The sequence below is a fragment of the Pituophis catenifer genome, unplaced genomic scaffold, assembly GCF_029215685.1.
Source record: "Pituophis catenifer annectens isolate HBS135680 unplaced genomic scaffold, rPitCat1.0.hap2 SCAF_2, whole genome shotgun sequence".
In the NCBI taxonomy this organism is placed as follows: Eukaryota; Metazoa; Chordata; class Lepidosauria; order Squamata; family Colubridae; genus Pituophis; species Pituophis catenifer.
The window spans coordinates 289,555,055-289,567,554 of record NW_027256882.1 but is presented as its reverse complement, the minus strand read 5'-3'; positions in this window follow the sequence as shown (position 1 = coordinate 289,567,554).

Sequence of the window (12,500 nt, the reverse complement as noted above, 5' to 3'; positions counted from 1 at the left end):
AAGAACAGAAAAGTCTTATTTGCGGTCTCCAAAATCCATGACCTGGATAAGCATGTCAAGTTTCTCATCCATTGAGCAGAGGAAAACTGTACATTCTCTTATTATGAGGGAGACCCATCAAATATTAAACAATGTCTCATTTCATATTTGGCTGGTTGTCTTGTTCCCTTATTTAATGAAGACAATGGCATCAAATGAAGGTGGTGAATTATTGACGGTATCAATTATAAAGGAACACAAGACCCCAAAGCTGCTCAGCTATAAATGAGAAATTAAAGAACTGTCTTGGCCCTTTTCTAAAAATGAATAAAAGATGAATCAGGGACTTGGGGTGCTTAGATAGCATCTCCAATTAGTTGCTAACACAGAGATAGATAGATAGATAGATAGATAGATAGATAGATAGATAGATAGATAGATAGATAGATAGATGATAGGTGATAGATAGATAGATAGATAGAGAGAGAGAGAGAGAGAGAGAGAGAGAGAGAGAGAGAGAGAAGATAGATAGATATATACTGTAGATTATAGACAGAGAAAGAGAGAGAGATGAGAGTGAGATATTAGAGATAGAAAAAGAGATGATAGATAGATAGATAGATAGATAGATAGATAGATAGACAGACAGACAGACAGACAGACAGAGATAGGTGATAGATAGAAGATAGATGAGAGAGAGAGAGAGAGAGAGAGAGAGAGAGAGAAGATAGATAGATAGATAGATAGATAGATAGATAGATAGATAGATAGATAGAAGATAGATAGATAGATAGATAGAGAGAGAGAGAGAGAGAGAGAGAGATAGGCAGGCAGGCAGGCAGGCAGGCAGGCAGGCAGGCAGACGAGAATATTTGTAGCTCAGGGTTGAAATGAGGGGTCCTTGGTGCTCTCCGAGCTTGTTTATTTTCCTTCAGACATTTCAGTACCAAACTAGGTAACATCATCAGTGCTGCTAAGGAGTGTGTTTTGCTGTCAGTTCATATTCTGGTGTCTTTCCTGTCAATGTTGGTGGGGCTGGTCTAAGAGATTCTTTGGTGGGTCTGTTTACTGTTGGCTTCTTGTGAAGTTTCTTGATTGGGGTATTGTATACTTGACTGTTGGTCTGAGGTTAATTTTGGAGTTAATCTATGCTGATCTGAGTGGTGATTGCTGGTGGAGAGGAGCTTGGGTCTTTTTGTTTCCCTTTGGCCGATTGTCTCTTTTGCATAGCCTATAGATACTGTTAATCCAGGGGTGAAATCCAGCAGGTTCTGACAGGTTCTGGAGAACCGGTAGCAGAAATTTTGAGTAGTTTAGAGAACTGGCAAATGCCACCTCTGGCTGGCCCCAGAGTGGGGAGGGAATGGGGATTTTGCAATATCCTTTCTCCAGGAGTGTGGAGGGAATGGGGATTTTGCAATATCCTTTCCCCAGGAGTGTGGAGGGAATGGAGATTTTGCAATATCCTTTCCCCAGGAGTGTGGAGGGAATGTAGGTTTTGCAATATCTTCAATTGCAAACAGTGTGTTGGTTGGTTACAAGTCTTTTGTGCATCATTCTCCGACTTTATAGTTTACAATTTACAATTTACCTAGATTCTCATATCATCGACCTAATATATATATCTATATATTGTTATCCTCATTAATCATTTATTTAACTATGTCTATTTCTTCCCTCATTATCATTCAAAGTATTCTAAGATTTGAGTTAATTTTTATTATAACATTCATTTCATCCTCCTGAATCTATCCAATAATCATACATCTATACGTTATATTTCACATAGTTCTACAATTCTTGTATTGTAAAAGTCTCTACCATATTTCATTTCCATATTTTTTTATCTAACCATTGATAAAATAGGTCCCATATCTTATAATATTGTTTATCTTCTTGTTCTCTAATTTCAAATGTCAATTTGCTCATTTTAGCACATTCCATTATTTTCTTAATAACTTCATCCTGCGCTGGTATTTTCTCATTCCTCCAATTTTTAGCAAACACAATCCTAGCCGCTGTTAATACATTCACAATCAAATATCTCAATTCTTTATTATATATTTCAGGTATAATCCCCAATAAAAAAAAATCTCTGGTTTAAAATCTATGTGTTTTTTTGTCATTTTTTCCAACCATGTGTGGATCTTTTGTCCACATCTTTTGGCGTCTGCACATGTCCACCACATATGGTAATATGAACCCGGTATCTGATGACATTTCCAACATTTTTCGGATTTATTCTTGAACATTCTGGCTATTCTCGTTGGGGGTAGATTAGGATGCTTAGGATGTTTTGAAGGGCTTCAGTTGGCTTGTGTGCTACACTGATTCCATGTGGTTGTAGGAGTCTGTCGGTAGTTTTTGAGATACAATTGGTGTATGGCAGAGTAATTTTTTTAAGGGTTTGTGTTGGTTGTGCTGTATTGGGTTGAGTGGTTAGGGATGTTTTGATAAAGCATGGCTATCCATTTTGTTAAAATATGTTGCATAGGTGCTCCATTTATTTATTTATTTTCTGTTGTTTCGGGTTGCTGCAGTGTGTTTGGGCTTGTTTAAATAAAGTCCTTACACAGCTTCTTTATCTTTATCTTTATTTGATTTATATACCGCCCTACTCCCGAAGGACTCAGGGCGGTGAACAGCCAAAACAGTAAAAATACATAAATACAAAATTTAAAACAGAATAAAATTGAATTAAACAATTTGCCCCAGACAAATTAAAATACCCCAATCATTTAAAAACTGATTAAAATTTACATAATTAAAAAAGAGGGAAAAGATTAGGCTAGGCCCACCTGATGGAATAAAAAGGTCTTGAGAGCGCGGCGGAAGGAGCGCAGTTCCGGGATCCTCCGTATCTCCGGGGGTAGCTCATTCCAGATAGTAGGTGCCCCCACAGAGAAGGCTCTCCCCCTAGGGGCCTCCAGTCGACATTGTTTGGCCGACGGCACCCGGAGGAGCCCCTCTTTATGAGAGCATACTGGCTGGTAGGAGGCTATTGGTGGTAGTAGGCGGTCCCGTAAGTAACCAGGTCCTAAGCCATGGAGCGCTCTAAAGGTGGTAACCCAAACCTTGAAGCGCACCCGGAAGACCACTGGGAGCCAGTGCAGCTCGCGCAGGAGAGGTGTTACATGGGAACGCCATGTCGCTCCCATTACCACCTGCGCGGCCGCACTCTGTGCCAGCTGGAGCCTCCGGGTCCTCCTCAAGGGGAGCCCCATGTATAGAGTGTTACAATAGTCCAGGCAGGAAGTGACGAGGGCATGAGTGACCATGCGTAAGGAGTCCCAATCCAGAAAGGGACACAACTGGCGAATCAGGCGAACCTGATAGAAAATCCTCCCGGTCATGGCCGTCAAATGCTCTTCTAAGGACAGCCGTGAATCCAGGAGGATGCCCAAGTTGCGAACCCTCTCCGTGGGGGCCAACTTCTCTTGTGGGAGTTTGGGTTGCTACTTTGATAGTAGAGCACCTGGTTGCTATGGTATGTGTGTTTCTTCTGTCACTTGCCACTTTCTGAACCTGTTGGTTTTCTTGCAGACATTTCATTACCCAACTAGGTAACATTACCAGTGCGAGCAGACGTGGATTTGACATAATTTTACCATCGGTTCACCGTGCACCGAAAATGTGAGCACGCACGGGGCCTTCCATGCATACGCTTTGCTCATACGAGTGGCTTGCACGCATGCACGCGGCTTAGAAAATGTGCCTAAATAGGATGGCATAGCGCTGGGGTGGATATCACCACTAACCATCCAAACCGGCTGAATACCACCACTGCGTGTGAGCGAGCGTGGGATTCGCTTCCTGTTTATATACGGTAGCTTTCAGTTGAAAACTTGATTTCCTCAAAATAAGCATTGGGGAGGAAGAAAGAAAAAAATCATAGGGTTTTAATTTGGCCAGACAAAAATGGAGTAGCAAACTGCTTTTATTGCTCGTTCTCTGGAAGAAAAATAATAAAAAGGTAGCCTCAATGGGTACATTGGAAGATCTGCGAGAAATTCCATTTGTTTGCAAGCAAGAACTGGTGGGACCATAAAACAGAGAAAGTCATCGAAAATGAAGCAGCTAAAGTGCTTCTGGGACTTCAGAATTCAAACAGATGAGCACCTGCCACATAAAATCCCAGACTTAACAATTGTCAATAAGACGAAAAAGCTTGGATAGTGGACATGGCAGTCTCTGGAGACAGCGGAATAAAAGAGAAAGAACTGGAGAAAATCACAAAATTACGAAGGCCTGCAAATAGAAGAAAAATTATTGTGGACAAGAAATCAAAGAGACAAGGAGCCTTTGGATTGCATCCATTGCACGGCTGTTCTGTGGTGGCGCCCTGGAGGCATAGTGGTGGAAATGCAGTATTGCAGCCTAACTCTGCCCATTGCCAGGAGTTCGATCCTGACCAGCTCAAGGTTTATTCCGGCTTTCATCTTTCCAAGGTCGATAAAATGAGGACCCCAGATTATTGGGGCAATACAGACAGTCCTCGACAAATGACTGCAGTTCAGCCCAAAACTGATGTTGCTTACTGAGACAATGATTAAGTGAATTTTGCCCTCCTTTATGACCTTTCTTGACATAGTTGTTAAGCGAATCACTGCAGTGGTTAAATTAGTAACATGGTTGTGAAGTTAATCTGGCTTCCCCATTGATTTTGCTTGTTAGTGGGTCACAACAGGGGATCATGTGATCCCAGGGACAATGCAGTCATCATAAATATGAACCAGTTGCCAAGCGTCTGATTTTTTTTTCAAGTTTTTTATTTTTTTTACAAACATATCAATGCACGAACACTGTGGCACCTGAATATCATGCATTCTAATACAAATAAAACTAGTAAAATTAATCAGTTATTACATCTAATCAACTTATATATTTCTATTAATATTACACATTTATATTAAGTTACAGTTTGTCATTATTCAATTATTCCATATTTTCTCTTGTTATTACTTTTATTTTATTATATAAAAGTGTATACACTAATATTCCCCCTCTCGTATTTCTATCTCTTATTCTAACTTTTAATCATATCACCCTTTATTAAAAAACATTTCTTTCTATCCTACCCAACTTCTAGTCATGTCACCTAAAAAAAGAAAAGAAAGAGAGAAAAAGAAAAGCAAATCAGAACAATAGCAAAAAAGAGAAATCATCTATCCATCGTCCCTTGCCCGCTTTAATATTTTAATTGCTATGCTTTTTTTGGCTTGCCTCCCATATTCCTCTCTTGGATCTTTATCTCTGTCTGTATCTACTTCTTGGCTGTTCAATCTAGATCTTTCTCCCACCTCTTCCACTGCCTAGTTTCCAAAACTTCTGCCCAGGCCCCTTTCAAAAATATCTTCCTGTATCTCCAATCCTCTTTTCAACTCTCTTAATATATTTTCCCCCTGATTTAGTTCATCAATCACTATTATTTTCATTCTTATCTCCTCCTTGTCTTCTTCTGTTCTCTGGTTCATCGGCTCAGTCTTTTCCTCCATTTCTTCTGTTGGCTCCTCCCTTTCCTGGGTGTCTGAATTTTGAACAAGTGACCATGGGGATGCTGCAATGGTCATAAGTGTGAAAAATAGCCATAAAACACTTTTTTTTCCAGTGCTGTTGTAACTTTGAACAGTCACTAAACAAATGCTTGCAAGTCAAGGATTACCTGTAGCAGTGGTGGGTTCCTCCCGGTTTGGTCTGGTTCGGCCGAGCCGGGTAGCAGTGATGATATGATGTCACCGAACCGGTTCTCCCCCCCGCCCTCCCACCCCCCCACCCACCCCTGCGTTATTCTTACCTTTTATCTGGTCCCACCCCCAATCTATTGCTGCCTCCTGAGTCCCAGCTGATGACTAGAGGGAAAAAAACTGTTTAAACTCTTGCCGTGGGGCTTCAAAGGGCCGTCCTACAGCTGATCAGTGGTAAAAGCAAATAAATGAGTCGGGTCGTAAGTGTGAGGACTGGTCGTAAGTGCGAGGACCTTCCAGAAATGACTCTGACCAGCTAGCCACGCCCACCTAGTCACACGACTTCCAAGCCACACCCACAAAATAAGCCACGCCCACAGAACCGGTAGTAAAAAAAAATTAGAACCCACCCCTGACCTGTAGGCTGACCCTGTAAAACAGCTAGAGAGTGCTATAAAGCAATATATAAGTCTAAGTGCTATTGCTATTGCTATCTGGAGCACCACTTGAACACCATCTGTGTCAGTGGTGGGTTGCCCCCATTTTGCACCGGTTCTATAGAACTTGTTAGGATATGGTTTGAGCCTAACAAGTTGTCCAGGCAATATATGTGTTCTGTGACTTTAATATGAATATGTATTGTGTGACTTTAAAGTTTTCCTGCTGATTCATTGTAATGCTGAGTCATGCTGTAATTAGTTGTGAACATATTTAAGAAGAGTGCTGTAACGTATTCAGTTGATGATAAGCTACCATTGTGTGAGGAGTTGCTATCATTGTGCTATCATCGGTTGGATGGATCTGCTACCATCGTGGTTTGTTACCAGAGTGAGTTTGTTATTCTAACCAACTACTGTTTGTCTGGTAAGAAGATTTCTGTATCACTGGACTGATTTAACTGGCAAAGACTTGGATTTGTTTAAAGACTACGAGATTGTTTTTTCACTATAAAGTAAACTTTTGATAAACCAGTTTGCACATCTCTTATTCATTGCTCTCAGCAACGTTTCTCTGTGCTCTGCTGGTTGGTAACACAACAATAATATCCTTAACAGAACTGGTAGTAAAACCGGCAGGAGGCCCCGCCCACTGACCCTGGCATCATGAAAATGATTCTGCGTATGTGCAGAAAAGTGCGCACGCGCGCAAGCAAAACACGCTTGACTTGAAAAAGCTGACATTCTAGGACTGTGATGGCCAACCGGTGGCAGACGGAGCCATATCTGTGGGCACGCGAGCATTGCCCTAGTTCAGCTCCAGCCCGCTTGCATGCGCTGGCCAGCTGACCTTTGGGCCTTTTGGGCCCACTGGAAGTTGGGAAATGGGCAGTTTCTGGCCTCCAGAGGGCCTCCGGGGGAGTGACTGTTTTTGCTCTCCCCAGGCTCCTAGAAAGCATCTGGAGCCTGGGGAGGGCAAAAAAAATGGGCCTACTGGGCCCACCGTGCCATCGCGTGCCAAAAGCGGGGTCACACAGAGGGGTTCATGTGTGCATGCACAGGGGACGGGGCACATTGAATTATGGGTGTGGACATGTGCATGTTCAATCCACCCTGCTCCCTCCCTGCTTTTGACACACGATGGCAAAAAGATTAGCCATCACTGTTCTAGGACAATTACCTTTAACACCATTAAACATCCACACCTGCCTAATATCCCAGGTCCTTGGGAAAGACCGGATAGGTGAATAAAAATGCCATCTTTAGTCTGAACATCTGGCTGACCAACCGTAATAAAATAACATGCAGAGAAGAGCAACCAAGATGATGAGGGGACTGGAGGCTAAAACATATGAAGAACGGTTGCAGGAACTGGGTATGTCTAGTTTGATGGAAAGAAGGAATAGGGGAGACATGAGCACAGTGTTTTAATATCTCAAGGGCTGCCACAAAGAAGAGGGAGTCAAGCTATTCTCCAAAGCACCTGAAGGCAGGACAAGAAGCAATGGGTGGAAACTAATCTGTTGGTTACCACCTTTAAAGCGCTCCATGGCATAGGACCTAGTTATCTTCGAGACCGCCTGCTGCTACCAACGGCCTCCCACCGACCTGTGCGCTCCCACAGAGAGGGCCTCCTCGGGGTGCCATCAGCCAAACAGTGTAGGCTGGTGACCCCCAGGGGGAGGGCCTTCTCTGTGGGGGCACCTACCCTCTGGAATCAGCTGCCCCCAGAGATAAGGAGAATCCAAGACCTCAGTGCCTTCCGCCGTGCCCTTAAAACTTTCTTTTTCAAGAAAGCCGGGCTGGCTTAATAGATTCTTTAAATATTTTTAATTGGTTTGTTATTTTAAATTGGGGCCAAATTAATATATATCTTTTTAATTGTTTTTAATTTTTGTATTGTATGTTTTTTATCTGACCGAGTCCCTCGGGAGACGGTGCAGTATATAAATTCGAAATAAAATAAAAAATAATAATAAATCAAAGAAAGAAGCAACCTAGAACTAAGAAGAAATTTCCTGACAGTGAGAACAATTAATCAATGGAACAACTTGCCTCCAGAAGTTGCGAATGCTCCAACACCGGATGTTTTTAAGAAGAGATTGGACAACCATGTGTCTGAAATGGTATATGGTTTCCTGCCTGAGCAGAAAGAAAGTCCTTCTTTTCATCAAACTAGACACACCCATTTCCAGCAACCGTTCTTTCATGTTTTAGCCTCCAGTTTCCATGGTATAGGGCAGTGATGGCTAACCTTTTTGCTATCACGTGCCGAAAGCAGAGGGAGTGTGGGGGGGTTGAGGACATGTGTGCCCATACCCGTAATTCAATGCGCCCCACGCCTCCATGCACACGCGCATGCTCCCCCCCGCTCTTGGCACGCAATGGCAAAAGAGTTACCGGTGGGCCCAGAAAGCCCCCCCCCTTTTTTTTTTATTTGATTTATATGCCGCCCTTCTCCGAAGACTCAGGGCGGCTTGCAATGTGCTCAGCAATAGCCTTCATCCTTTTGTATATTTATACAAAGTCAGCTTATTTCCCCCACAACTGGGTCCTCAATTTACCTACCTTAGAAAGGATGGAAGGCTGAGTCAACCTTGAGCCTTGGCGAGATTCGAACCCTGCAGTAATTGCAGGCAGCTGGTCTTAATAACCAGCTTAATAACAGGGTGCCTTAAACCCCTGTACCACCAAGGCTCTCCAGAGGCTTTCTTGGAGCCTGGGGAGGGCAAAAACAGCCTCCCCCACCACCCCTGGAGGCCGGATATGGCCCATTTCCCAACTTCCGGTGCGCCCAGGAGGCCCGAAAATCAGCTGGCTGGCGTGCCCATGCATGCTGGAGGTGAGCTAGAGCAACGCTCGTGTGCCCACAGATATGGCTCCATGTGCCACCCGTGGCACGCGTGCCATAGGTTCGCCATCACGGGTATAGGGTTTCCTGGCTGAGCAGGGGGTTGGATTAGAAGACCTCCAAGGTCCCTTCCAAATCTGTTATTCTCTTCTGTTAACATAGCAAATGCAAAGGGAAGTGACCTGTGGCAAACGGGTGCCATTTTCTTCCCAACAGCTATTTCGTTTTGAGAAAAAGAGCTAAGAAAAGAGCATGACTTCAAATAAAGCCTATGAAATAAAGCAGATTACAGTAGCGGCAGCGTTCTCCCTTGCCAAGAAAAACTGATGGTAACAAATTATAAATCAACATAACCCCCCACTCCAGGCTCTAAATTATTGAGTGGGAAACTAAAACCTTGGAGAGGTTTAAGCAATCTATCAGTCGCTAAGCTTGTGTTGGAAAATTAGGTCGTGATATGTAATGATCTTTCCTCCACATTTTAATTCCTTTTAACTGTTTAAATAGAATTTGAGTAATAGCTTCTTAATGTTCACACAGAAGGTAACTAAATCTTTAATGGACTCTCCTTGTAGCCAACTAATATAATAATTTAATTGAAGACTGTACACGTGTCCGCATTTGGCGCACCCAAGATGCATGCGCAAAGAAGGATAAAATGGCATTTTCCTAACCTTGGCTGCCTTCAATCTTGAGATTTGCCCGGATGATTAAAGGTCTCATCTGCATACCTTGGAATTTAGTTTCAGATTTGAGTCTGGGCTGTTTTGTGTGGGTTTCAAAAATACTCTTGATGGGCAAAGCTCGGAGTTTTGGAGAACATTTTTTTTAAAAAAAAGGCAAAAGAGAGATTGATCTGTCAATTAACATATTAGCGGTATGAAATAAATAAGACACCGATTACATTAAAATCACCTGTGACAGGGGCTTACCAATCACACGGTCAGCAGGCAGAAGGAAGAGAAAGAAGACAATAGAAAGAGAGAGAAGCAGATTGGTCTAGTGGTTAAAGTACTTGGCTAGAAAGCAGGAGACCATGAGTTCAAGTCCTGCCTTAGACATGAAAGCCAGCTGGGTGACTCTGGACCAATCACTTTCTCTCAGACTAACTTACCTCGCAGCAGGGGTGGGTTCTAATTTTTTTTACTACTGGTTCTGTGGGCGTGGCTTATTTTGTGGGCGTGGCTTGATGGTCATGTGACAATTCTTTAGGATTTAGCAGGTCTACCAGGCTTTTAACTGCTTGCAGTTAAAGCTGTACCGATCTACCCATTTATTTTTGCAGGCACTGATCTACTCATGTATTTTTGCAAGCACTGATCTACTCATGTATTTTTGCAGGCACTGGTCTACCCATTTATTTTTTCAGGCACCGGTCTACTCATTTGTTTTTGGAGGCACCGGTCTTCCACCAAACTACCTTTTACCACTGATTCAGCTGTAGGGCAGCCCTTTGAAGCCCCGCGGTAAGAATTTAAACAGTTTTTTCCTTATAGCCCATCAGCTGGGACTCAGGAGGCAGCAATAGATTGGGGGTGGGGCCAAACAAAAGGTAAGAATAACGCGGGGGTGGGGTGGAGGGGGCAGAACCGGTTAGGTGACGTCATATCATCACCGCTACTGGCTCGGCGGAACCGGGCGAAACCGGGAGGAACCCACCACTGCCTCACAGGGTTCTTGTTGTTGTGAGGATAATAAGAGAAGGAAGGTGTATGGAGTATTTTCACTGCCTTATTTGTAAAAAATAATAAAGGCAGGAGATAGGTAGGTAGGTAGGTAGGTAGGTAGGTAGGTAGGTAGGTAGATAGATAGATAGATAGATAGATAGATAGATAGATAGATAGATAGATAGATAGATACCCTGTTTTCTCCAAAATAAAACATCCCCTGATAATAAGCTCAATCGGGCTTTTGAGCGCATGACAATAAGGCCAAGAGCTTATTTCAGGGTTTAAAAAATATAAGACAGGGTCTTATTTTTGGGAAACACGGTAGATAGATGATAGATAGATAGATAGATAGATAGATAGATAGATAGATAGATAGATAGATAGATAGAAAGGTGGTATTCATCCGGTTCAGACCAATTCGCCCAAACCGGTAGCAGAAATTGTGTGTGTGCTAGCAAAGCACATGTGCGGAAGTCTGGGCGGATACATGGATGAGATGCATGCACAAACATTTGCGAACCGGTAGGGAAAGTAAGTGAATACCATCCCTGGATAGAAGGATAGACAGACAGACGTAGAGAGACAGAGACAGAGACAGAGACAGACAGACAGACAGACAAATAGATAAATAAAATTTCAGAATATTATATCTGAATCCCCAAACAGAATGGATATCAACTGATCTATTACCAGTAGTGGGTTTCAAATTTTTTTACTACCGGTTCTGTGGGTGTGGCTTGGTGGGCGTGGCATAGCTTGGTGGGCATGACTTAATGGGTATGGCAGGGGAAGGATACTGTAAAATCTCCATTCCCTCCCCAATCCAGGGGAAGGTTACTGCAAAATCCTCATTTCCTCATGATCAGCTGGGACTCAGGAGGCAGAGAATAGATGGGGGTGGAGCCAGTCAGAGGTGGTATTTACCGGTTCTCCAAACTACTCAAAATTTCTGCTACCGGTTCTCCAGAACTGGTCAGAACCTGCTAAAACCCACCTCTGCCTATGACTGCAAAATCTAACACCATTCCAGGATCACAGTTGGAAAAACTGCATCCATTTTGGTCACCATGATATATAAAAAAAATGTTGAAACTCTAGAAAAAGTACAGAGAATGATGATTAGGGGACTGGAGGCTAAAACATATGAAGAACGGGTGCAGGAACTGGATATTTCTAGTTTAATGAAAAGAAGGACTAGGCGTGACGTGATAGCGGTGTTCTGATATCTGAAGGGTTGCCACCCCTGAGAGGATGGGGGTCAACCTATCTGTTTTGTCCCCGTCTCACACACGCACACAAACAGACAGCCGGGGGTTAAATAAACTGGCAGACAACAAATTCTTTCGATAAGAGGATTGGCAGCAACCCAGTAGCTGCTTGCCAAGAACTTTACTCATAAACAAGATACACACAGTTCAAGAATTGTCAAGTCCAGTCCGTAATTAAATCCAAGGCAGATAACGTTGTTTCCAAAGATGCAATGTGACTCGATGGTAGTTAGTTTTGTCCGTCACAGAGTCTGAATGGCCACCTCACCCTCTTATATCCCCTGTGGGGTGTGGTCCAGTGACTCAGCTTAATCTCTGGCATGCCTCCTTTTCTGTTGCGTGCGCTTGTCTCTCTGACGCTGGCGTGGATCCAGCCAAGACTTACCTCCTTCACTGTCCGACTGTGAGGAGATATCTGGCTCCTGGCCAATCTCTTCTCCTACAGGAGACACCTGAGGCATTGCCAGAGAGGAGGGTCCTGGAGAGGGAGGCCTGGCCAACTCCTCTCCTTCATGTTCGGAGCTTTCTCCCTCTGATAAGTCGGCCTCGGAGGTCAGAGCCACAACACTATCCTCCAAAGCACCTGAAAGCAAACAATGGATTGAAACTAA